The following is a 10,123-nucleotide window of genomic DNA, read 5'->3' as shown; positions in this document are numbered from 1 at the left end:
GCTTTATTGAGATATAAGTCACGTACCATAAAATTAACCCATTTAAGGTATACAGTATAATGGTTTTAGTATATTCTCAGACTTGTGCAATCATCACTACAATCTAAGTTTCAAATATTTTCATCACCCTAAAGGGAAATGCTGTATCCATTGGTAATCAGACCACATTCTTCCCTACGCCCAACTTTGCCAGTCCTAGGTAGCCACTAGTCTACTTTCTGTGTCTATGGATTTGCCTATTCTGGACATTTCATACATATGGAATCATACCATATGTGACTTTTGTGTCTGCCTTCTTTCACTTAGTGTAATGTTTTCAAGGGTCGTCCATGTTGTAGCATCTGTCAGTACTTCATGTCTTTTTATGGCTGCATAATAATCCATTGTATGGATATACCACATTTTATTTATTCATTCATCAGCTCATACACATTCAAGTTGCTTTTGCTTTTTGGCTATTACGTATAATGCCACTACGAACATTCACGTACAAATTTTTGTATGAATATGTTTTCATTTCTCCTGGATATACCTAGAAGTGGAATTACCGCTCATATAGTAACTCCATGTTTGACTTTTTTGAGGAACCACTGACCCATTTTTCCAAAGTGACTGTACCATTTTACATTCCCACCTGCAATATATGACAGTTCCAATTTCTCCACATCCTCACCAACTCTTGTCATTGTCTGTCTTTTTAATTTTAGCCATCCTAGTGGGTGTGAATTGGTATCTTATTGTGGTTTTGATTTGCTTTTCCCTAATAAGTAATGGTGTTGAGTATATTTTCATGTGCTAATTGGTCATTTGTATACCTTCTTTGAAGAAATGTCGGCTCAAATCTTTCGCCTACTTTTAAATTAGATCATTTGTCTCTTTATTATCAAGTTGTAAGAGTTCTCTACAAATTCTGGATAGAAGTCTTTGTCAGATATATGATTTGCAAATATTTTCTCCTATTTGGTAAATTGTCTTTTCATTTTTTGATGATATTATCGACAGCACAAAATTGTTTATCATTCATTATTATTTTTATTTTTTAATCTATTATTTAGTTTGTCTGTTGTGCTTTTGGTGTCGTAGCTAAGAAACCATTGCCCAACCCAAAGTCATGAAGATTTACTCTTACATTTTTGCCTAAGGGTTTTACAGTTTCAACTCTTACATTTAGGTCTATAATTCATTTTGAGTTAATTTTTGTGCAAGGTGTGAGGCAGGAGTCCGACTTTATTCTTTTGCATGTGGATATCTAATTGTCATTTGTTGAAAAGACTATTCTTTCCCCATACGAATTGTGTTGGTATCCTTGTCAAAAATTGATTGACCATAAACATAAGGGTTTATTTTGGACTCTCGCTTCTATTCCATTGATCTACATGATTTCATGCCTGTACCACACTGTCTTGAAATAGGGAAAATGTGAGTCCAACTTTCTTCTTTTAAAGGATTGTTTTAGCTATTCTAAGACCCTTATATTTTCATGTGAATTTTAGGATCAACTTGTCAATTCTGCAAAAGAAGTCAACGAGTATTTTGATAGAGATTGCATTGAATCTGTAAATCAATTTGAAGATATTGTCATCTTAACAATATTGCATCTTTCAATCCATGGACATGAGATATCTTCCCATTTCTGTAGGTCTTCTTTCTACACTGTTCTGTTGTTTTCAGTGTACAAGTCTTGCATTTCTTTTGTTAAAAACGTGTCTCAGTATTTTATTCCTTTGAATGTCATTACAAATGGAATTGTTTTCTTAATTTCATTTTCAGAACTTTCATTGCTAGTGTATGGCAACATAACTGCTTTTGGTATATTGGTCTTGTAGCTTGCAGCTTTGCTGAACTCCCTTATTAGTTCTAACGCTTTTTTAGTGGGTTCCGTGGGATTTTCTATAAACAAGAACATGTCATCTGCAAACCGAGATAGTTTTACTTCTTCCTTTCCAAACTGGATGACTTTTATTTCTTTTTCTTGCCTAACTGCCCTCTCTAGAACCTTCAGTACAATGTCAAACAGAAGTGGCAAGAGTAGAGAGAAGAGTCTTTGAAAGACTTTATTTTACCTGGAGACCTGGTTAGAAAGAGTCTAATAAATATTGGTAGTGAAGAAATAGAGCCAATGGCTTCCTGGGGACACAATGAGATTTAACTACCCCCTTGGAGAAACTATTTTTAGCTCTTATGCAGCCTTGGGGCTGTGTTTTCACAGTAGTTAGAAGGACTCTTTCACCTTTTGTTTCTCTTGCATTGAAGTCAGAACTGTATCTTTGCCAGCTGTGCCTTCTCCGGTCCTCCTCCCAGCCTTCTGTTTCCTTGCAGGGGCAGAGACCTGGGCTGTGCTAAGTGCTCAATCTTCTGGAGGGTGCTTGATTGTACAGCAAACCCTTTACTTTTCTCTTGGTGTCTCCAGAAGTGCCTGGGGAGCCGACATTTCTGCAAGATAAGGTGTTCAGACAAAAGTTAGATTTTGGATGGCAGCCCTACAGCACCAATCATGTCTGTTGAACGCTCAGAAGAAAGAATACATGCTTTAGGATAAAACTTCCCTATTTTTGTCTTGCTTTCTTTCTGACAAAATGTGTATGTATTGACTGCTACAAGGTGCCAGCACTGTGTTAGTTTCTGAGTATACAGAAATGAAGTGATGAAGAAATGCTCTGGGCATAAAGAAGTGCTTGGCCTCAAAGAACCACAATTTAGTGGGGAGACATTCATTTATTTAAGAAATATTTATTGAGTATTTATTATGTCCTAGGCACAGTGTTAAGTGCTGGATATAGAGTGGTGAACTAAACAGGTATGGTTCCCGCCTAATTGGGGATTGCAATCTAATTAGACAGATCTAACTAGTAATGCAAGTTAGACTATTAAAAATGCTACAATAGACTCATAATAATAATTATTATTATTAATAATCATTTATAGAGTACCAAATATGTGCCATGCACTATTCTAAGTGCTTTATATGTTTTTCATATAATAGTAATTTATTCTATCCTATTCTAATTTATTCTATAATAGTAATTTATTCAATCCTCCCAGCACTCCTGTGAAATAGGTGTTAATATTATACTGTTTTATAGTTGAAGAACTGAGGCCCAGGGACGTTAATTAATTTTCTCAGGATCACACAGCTAAAAAGTTATGGAACCAGGATTTGAACTCAGTTAATCTGGCTCCAAAGCCTTTGCTCTGAATAGACAAAATGCTTGGGAGACCCACAAAAAAACTGTGACTAATTTTTACAGGAATTGCAAAACTCCTGAGCTCAGCTGTACCTTAAAGGAGTAGTAGAGGGGCTGGCCCGTGGCTGAGTGGTTAACTTCTTGCGCTCCACTGCAGCGGCCCAGGGTTTCACCGGTTCGGATCCTGGGCACGGACATGGCACCGCTCATCAAGGCATGCTGAGGTGGCCTCCCACATGCCACAACTAGAAGGACCGACAACTAAAACTACACAACTATGTACTGGGGAGCTTTGGGGAGAAAAGGAAAAATAAAAAATCTTAAAGAGAAAAAAAGGAGTAGTAGAATTTCCAATACAGACAGGTGGCTTCAAGGGTATTCCAAACACAAGGAAAAGGAGGAGCAAAGGTTAAGGAGAGAGTGCAGAATATCCTTGGACAGTAAAGGAGCCTGCAGCAGTCCTGGGTGGGGAAGGGCGGGGTGGGAGAATACGGGAAACTCGAGAAGCTGAAAAAGTAGGTTGGGCCCAGGTTGCAAAGCAGTTTGAGTACTCTGCTCTGAGAGTTTGGACTTTACCAAACAGTGAATCCATAAATACTTGGTGCTTGCAAGTCACTGGAAAAAAGTCTCTAGAGAAATCAAAGCTGTTGTTAAAGTTAGTATGAAATGTAAGGGCGGAGTATTTGAGACCTACTTTGACTTCCACATCCAGCTTTTGGAATGTGGCTCAATTCAGAGCTTGGAGTTGAGGCTGGGCCTGTCAGAGCTCCAACCCTATTACCCTACCTCATCATATCTTGCCTTTATTTTTAATCTAAAATTTAACTCAATGTTATAATCTCAATTAAGAATAAAAAGAAATTAGGGCATTTCAATTTTATTTTGAAAAACAGAGTTAAAAATCCCACGTGGGTATTTAGTTCCTTAAAAAGCAGATTGTTGCATAAAATAAAGACATTAGTATAAAAATAATTAGTAATTTTTTACGTACGATTTTAAGTGAATTTTAGAAGGAAAAAAATGTCACCGGGATTGAGTTTTCCTTTCGCATAGAGCTCCTTTCTCACAGAGTTCTACAGAGCACGTGTATTCTGCAGAAAGTTTGGGATGGGCACAATTTCTTAAGCAGATTGCTGCATAACAATGATATAAATATTTTAGTATTTTTTTAAACATATATACTTTAAATAAATTTTAGAAGAAAAAAGTCACTGGTGTCTTTTTTAACAGACTGCAGACACTGCTATACTCTGAAATTTGGAACGACAGCTAGCTTTGGAGACTGGAAGCCCTGGATGTGCATCTCAGATTCACCACTTTCTAGTTGGCTGAGCCAATCTTCAGACAGGCCAGGTAACCCGAGCCTCTGTAAAGTGGGGATCACAGCTACTCTATGAAGTTGTGAGAGAGAGAATGTTGTCATTGGACATGTCAAGTTGCCTCATGAACACAAACACATCCAACTTCCAAAGATTGAACTACGCGTGTTTAGTAAACCAAACCAAAACATTTAAAACGATAGTTTTCTCTTTTTAACTCTGAAGTTAATGCATTTTCACAGCCCTAATTCCATTCTCAATCGTTCCCAATCTTTTAAAAGTGATTTGGAAATAAGCATGTTGTTGCTGACACGCTTTTAGAAGGAGGAAATTAACACACGAGTGTGAGCTGTGCACTAGACTCTAATCGAGGTCTTTCCTCATTAACATAGTTGATTCTCATAACAACCCCATGAAATAGGAGTGATTTTCCAGAAAGAAACTGAGGCTCAGAGATGAACTTGTAGGGGGAAAAGCCCCTAAAAAGCCTAGTCTAACTGTAAAACCCTGCTCTTTTTACTCATCATGCCAGGCTGCACTTTAAACGTGCCAAACAAATGAAATTATTTAAAAAATAAAAACAAATGGAAGTTAATTTCCTCCTGAAGAATTCTTTTTAAAATGCCACGAGAACTCTCGGGATAATTGGAGACATCCTTGGGTGGCACAGAACCACTGTTATGGACTGTTACCTAAGCTCAAAGCACCACTGTAACTTTATCCCACTGTACTTTCTGTTTGGCCGAAAAGAAACCAAGCTTCCTGGAGCCGGCTTCCACTTGGATTCCAGCTTTCTGGCTCCTGATGTGGATTTGTGGTTTTCAACTGCTTGCAGTTTAAATAGAAAAGACTAGAAGGCCTTGGAGAACTGGAAAAGGCAGGACAGCTGGGCGTCATGTAGTTCTGAACTTTGACCAGCAGGTGTCTCCACAGACAAGGGAGAAGGTTCCTTTTGGCCTTGGAGGTGGAAGATGGATTTTCTAGTTTGAGGAAAACAGTGGCGGAAATGAAGCAAACAAAGGTAGGTCAGTTCCCTACAGAAATCAATCCCAACAGTACAAATGTTTCTTAACCAACAGCTGGAAAGGCGGTAGAAAACCTAAGCAAACCCCAATCTTAATGCGAGGAAGCCGCTGTAAAAGGAGAGTCTGTACTATCTTCCCAGACATGAAAGGCTGTTTGAAGGTGAGCACTAAAAACTGAGAGGCAATTCCCAAGGCAGGTGTGACAGAGAAGACAGCTCTTTAGTCAGGAGAGATGTGAACACGACGGGAAAAGAGGAAAGATGCAGTTCTATAGGTTTAGGACCGGGGAAATAAAGAACTTCCATCTCAGGTGGACCTCTGAAGTTTTTATTTTCTGTGAAATGTTGTGAACCTTTTTGACTCAGGGAAGAAAAGGATCCAAATACGCCAAACATCTTAATATTTGTTGAGTCCCACATTTTTCATTTAGGAGAAAGCAGCAAATTACAAGAAAAAAATTTTATTAGTGTAAATATTAGGGAGTTGATCACAGGGTAACTCACCTTAAGGAGCATACACTTTTGAGAAAAAAGTTGTCCTCGATGAATTTTTTTTCTCTACTACATGTATTTTCCCATTGATTGTCCTGATAAAACCAAAAGTGTATTTGCCTGAGAATATTGATCCCAAATGATAATATAGTCACATCTGAGAATGCAGAAAACCTTTAAAAAAATCATGCTCAAATATGTTTTGGATGACTTAAAGGGTAGTTATTTAATAATAATCTAAAAATGCTTAAACTGTATCCCAGAACATACGCAAAGTTGTAAGGGCAACTTTGATGTTTTATGTAGTAGCTTGAATGGTTCCATCAAAAAGAAAAATGTGGGCAAGCTGAACAGAAAGCCCTCAGCGGAAGGCTCATTTAGCTTCTCTCAAGCCCTGTTCCCCAAGATGTTTTATAGCAGGGGACTGTGGACTTACTTCGGCTGCTCAGACCTGTTTCTGGAGACCCACGGGAAGCACCGAGACACGAGTAGGTCGATCTCGGATAGGAGGAGGAAAGACAGGCACACAGCCAAGGGGGGCATGCAGAAGGCAGCCCTAACAAAGGGAAGGCGCCCCTTCAGCTCACCCGGAGAACCAGGACACGCTGAGTGTTCTGACAATGTGTATTCAACACGGCCCTGATTTCTAGGTGATGGCAGAATTTATAACTGGCTAATAGTTTTCTTATTTGGGAATATGTGGCCTGTAAGCGCTCTATAATGTTGCCTTTTGGCATACAGAATGTCTCCATAATGCTTCTGTATCAACTGAATGCTCCTAGAATGTTAGCATCTTTCAGAGCAGTCACGAGTTGGGCCAATGCAGAGTGAGGGGTTGGACTTGCTGGTAAACTGTCTGCAGACAGGCTAAGCGGGACTTTAAAATCGTGAGGTATGGTACTACCTCCCACTGCTTATATCACTCTCAGGTCAGACCTTATGTCTCAGAGGTGTTGTATCTCTTCTAGAAGTTTCTAAGGGCCTATCATATCCATCAAGAACGCCTTGGTTTGCCCTTTTCAAATTCGAGAAACAACACACAGTGACATTATGTAGGAAAATGTCTCATTTTCATCTTTGAATCTATCTTTTGCTATTCCAGAAAAGGGTGAGTTGGTTATGGAGGCTGACTGGGAGCTGGGTGGTGGCAGCTAGATCTCTGCCTCCACCTGACCGCAGGGGCCTGAAGAATTCAGCCCCCAAGCCACTCCTCTGCGTCTGCAGCAGGACAGGAACACACCCACCCGCCTGTTGTCTAAGGGCAGCAAAACTCCAGTTTCTTCCTCTGTTGTTCTTTATTCACACACATCGGTGCCTGCTCTGTCTTGCTCTCTAGAACTCTTCAAGTCCTCTTCTTCCATGGGTTTAAACCAATGTGGGTGACCCTGGGCTTCTGGAGAAACCCCTTTTCTGACGGGCTCCTACCTTGACAGAGCTTGTAATCCAGTTGGGGGAGATCTCAGGCCCCAGAGGTAGGCTGCCCGGGTTTGAATCCCAGTTCTGCCACTTTCTAGCTCTATGACCATGGCCAATTCTCTTCATCCCTCTGTGCCTCATTTTCCTTACCTGCAAAATGGGGACGATAATATAATCCATCTCACAGGGCTGTTGAGGTTAAATAAGTCCACTTACGTCAACTGCTTAGCATAGCAACTGGCAAACTGTTGTTATGATGGACTGTGGGTTCCTTCTAAAACCTAACTCAGTCCTTGGCACTCAATAAATCCTTATTAAATACATACATCTAAACTATTTTCCTTTTCCCCTAAAGACCTTCTTTGATCAATCTCCTCTCCAATTTTCTATATTCTTCTCACCAAAGAGAATCAGATCACACCAAAGAAGACCTCACCAAAGAGATCTTCAGAGAGATCTCCAGCAGATTTTTGTCCAAGTGTCGATGAGACACACCATTCACTGGCCTTAATCCACACAGGCAGGGAACCTGAATGACATAAGAAACACAGCGTACGCATTCTGGTCATTCTGAGGGGCAAGAGTGAGCTACCTTTTCTCTTTGGAAATTAGACCAACGTTCCATTTTCTGGTTTCTCCCCAGAGGCCTCTTTGTTCGTGACATCCTCCAGAGAGTGGCAGAAGCTGCTGTACTGGATGTTCAAATGATCTCCCGGGGTGGAGGAGACGCTGTAAAGTCACTAGTGAGAATGGTTTCAGTGCTGCTCCTCTAGTCTTCAGAATAAAAGATTTTTTTCCTTGCCTTACCAGCCATCTAAGGTTTCTGTTGAGACCCCTCATCCTTGCCCCCTTCCCGCTGGAAGATGGTAAAACTGGGCCCCGGGGGCCCGGCACCAAAGTTAACGTGTAGTCCCTGCTCGAGGCAGGTCAACAGGGTCATGAAGTGGTAAGAGAGGCTGGCCTTTTATCTGGGATTGAATGCATTCAACCAATGAAAGGGCTTAACCAGAGCAAGAAGCCTAGGTTCCCTTCATCCTTATCCTTATTTGCTGGTAAAGGAGCCAATAGTGTTAATTGTGTTGGCAATTTGGAACAACCACTAGGGAACTGATCCAAGACATTTGGAGAATGACCCCTCTGTCCCATCCTTGTCCCAGCCATTACTCACAGTCAGATGGAGAGTCAGAGCACTAGTAAATATCCTTTGGTCAGAGAGAGTAAACATGCGTTCTCCTTGTCACATTTACAGTGCCCTGGGAGTCAGTTTTTAGTACTGTACGTGCAGTGAGCCGACAACACAGTTCTGCCGGTGAGAGACATAGATGCGGATGGGTTAGGACGGGACTGAGGGAACACATGTTACCATTGGAGCGTTCTCCTTCTCCCCTCCTCCCTCCGGCCTGCCAAAGACCATCTTGTTATTAAAAGCCCAATTGCCTACCCCTTCCCATCCCCACTTAAGGAAAGTTAAGTCAATCTCCTTAATAAAGGGAGGGGGGGAAAAAAGAGGAGGGAGAGACCTGGGAGCTGGTGAGGGGTTCGGGAGGGTGTGGAATATCAGATAACAGAGGAGGGAAGAAAAAAGGATAAGAGATCTATTGTTAAAGTTATGAATTTGGTCACCTTTAATGTCCTTGGAGAGTCACGAGTAAAGGTGGAATTTTTATTTTATTGTTTACTTCTTTCTTTTGCCTAACAGACGGTTGGTCTTTAACATGACGTGGCTTACCGGACAGTGTGCACCACTTCTTCATCAGGGTTATACAAGTGACAGAAATAGGACGCGGACACTTTGACAGTCATTTAGCTATAGAATTGTTCAGAGACGGGGTGGGAGGAAGGAAAATGACGTCCCTTCCCTGACCCTCACCCACCCAATGAGTGGAATGCGTGCTTGGGGCGGTTTCTCCGTCCTTGAACACGCAAATCCTAGTTTCTCCATTCCCCTGTACTCGGTGACACTATATTAGATTGGTCGTGCCGGGTGACTTGGGTTTTATAAGAAGGAATTTTACTGAAGAATTCCCCTGCCTCTCTACCAACTTGGTTAGTTTCTTCAACACTGTAGCTATTCCTGCCTTTGTGGTCTCAAGGGCTAAAGTGGGACAAGGCTGGTATTTTTGGTGATGAGAAAATATTTGGTTTTAAGGGAGGCTGGGTGATTGCTGAACTGGGACAGAGGTCACAGTAGGGGTCACCTTAGCGATTCTAGGGGCGACTGGGGGCTGGCTTTGGGTCAAACATCGAGCCCCCTTCCCCCGACTCGGGACCGCCGCAGCGGCTTGGGGCTGGCTGGCACCCGGCGGCGCCCACTGTCTCATCCCCAGAGGGGGGCACCCGGGAGCCGGCGCCCGAGGAACGGGGCCCACGCGGGCAGATCGAGCTCGCCGGTGAGGTCACGGTTGCCATGGCTCCGGGCAGTGACGCGCGTCGGCACGTGACGCGCGGTTGCCATGGCGCCGGGCCCCGGCGGCGCGCGCGCCCCGCCTCCCGGAGTGACGTCCGCCGGCTCCCCCCCCCCCTTCCCCCCCCCCCCCGCCCCCCCCCCCCCGCCGGCTCCCCGCGGCCCCGGAGGTTTCACTGCACAACAAGATGGCGGCGGCGGCGGCGAGCGGAGCTGGCGGGGCTGCCGGGGCCGGGGCGGGGGGAGCCGGGCCGGCGGGCCGCCTGCTGCCTCCGCCCGCCCC

The sequence above is a fragment of the Equus quagga genome, chromosome 14 (genome assembly GCF_021613505.1).
Source record: "Equus quagga isolate Etosha38 chromosome 14, UCLA_HA_Equagga_1.0, whole genome shotgun sequence".
NCBI classification, from domain to species: domain Eukaryota; kingdom Metazoa; phylum Chordata; class Mammalia; order Perissodactyla; family Equidae; genus Equus; species Equus quagga.
The sequence above is the reverse complement of the archived record's forward strand: the minus strand, read 5'-3'. Positions refer to the sequence as shown.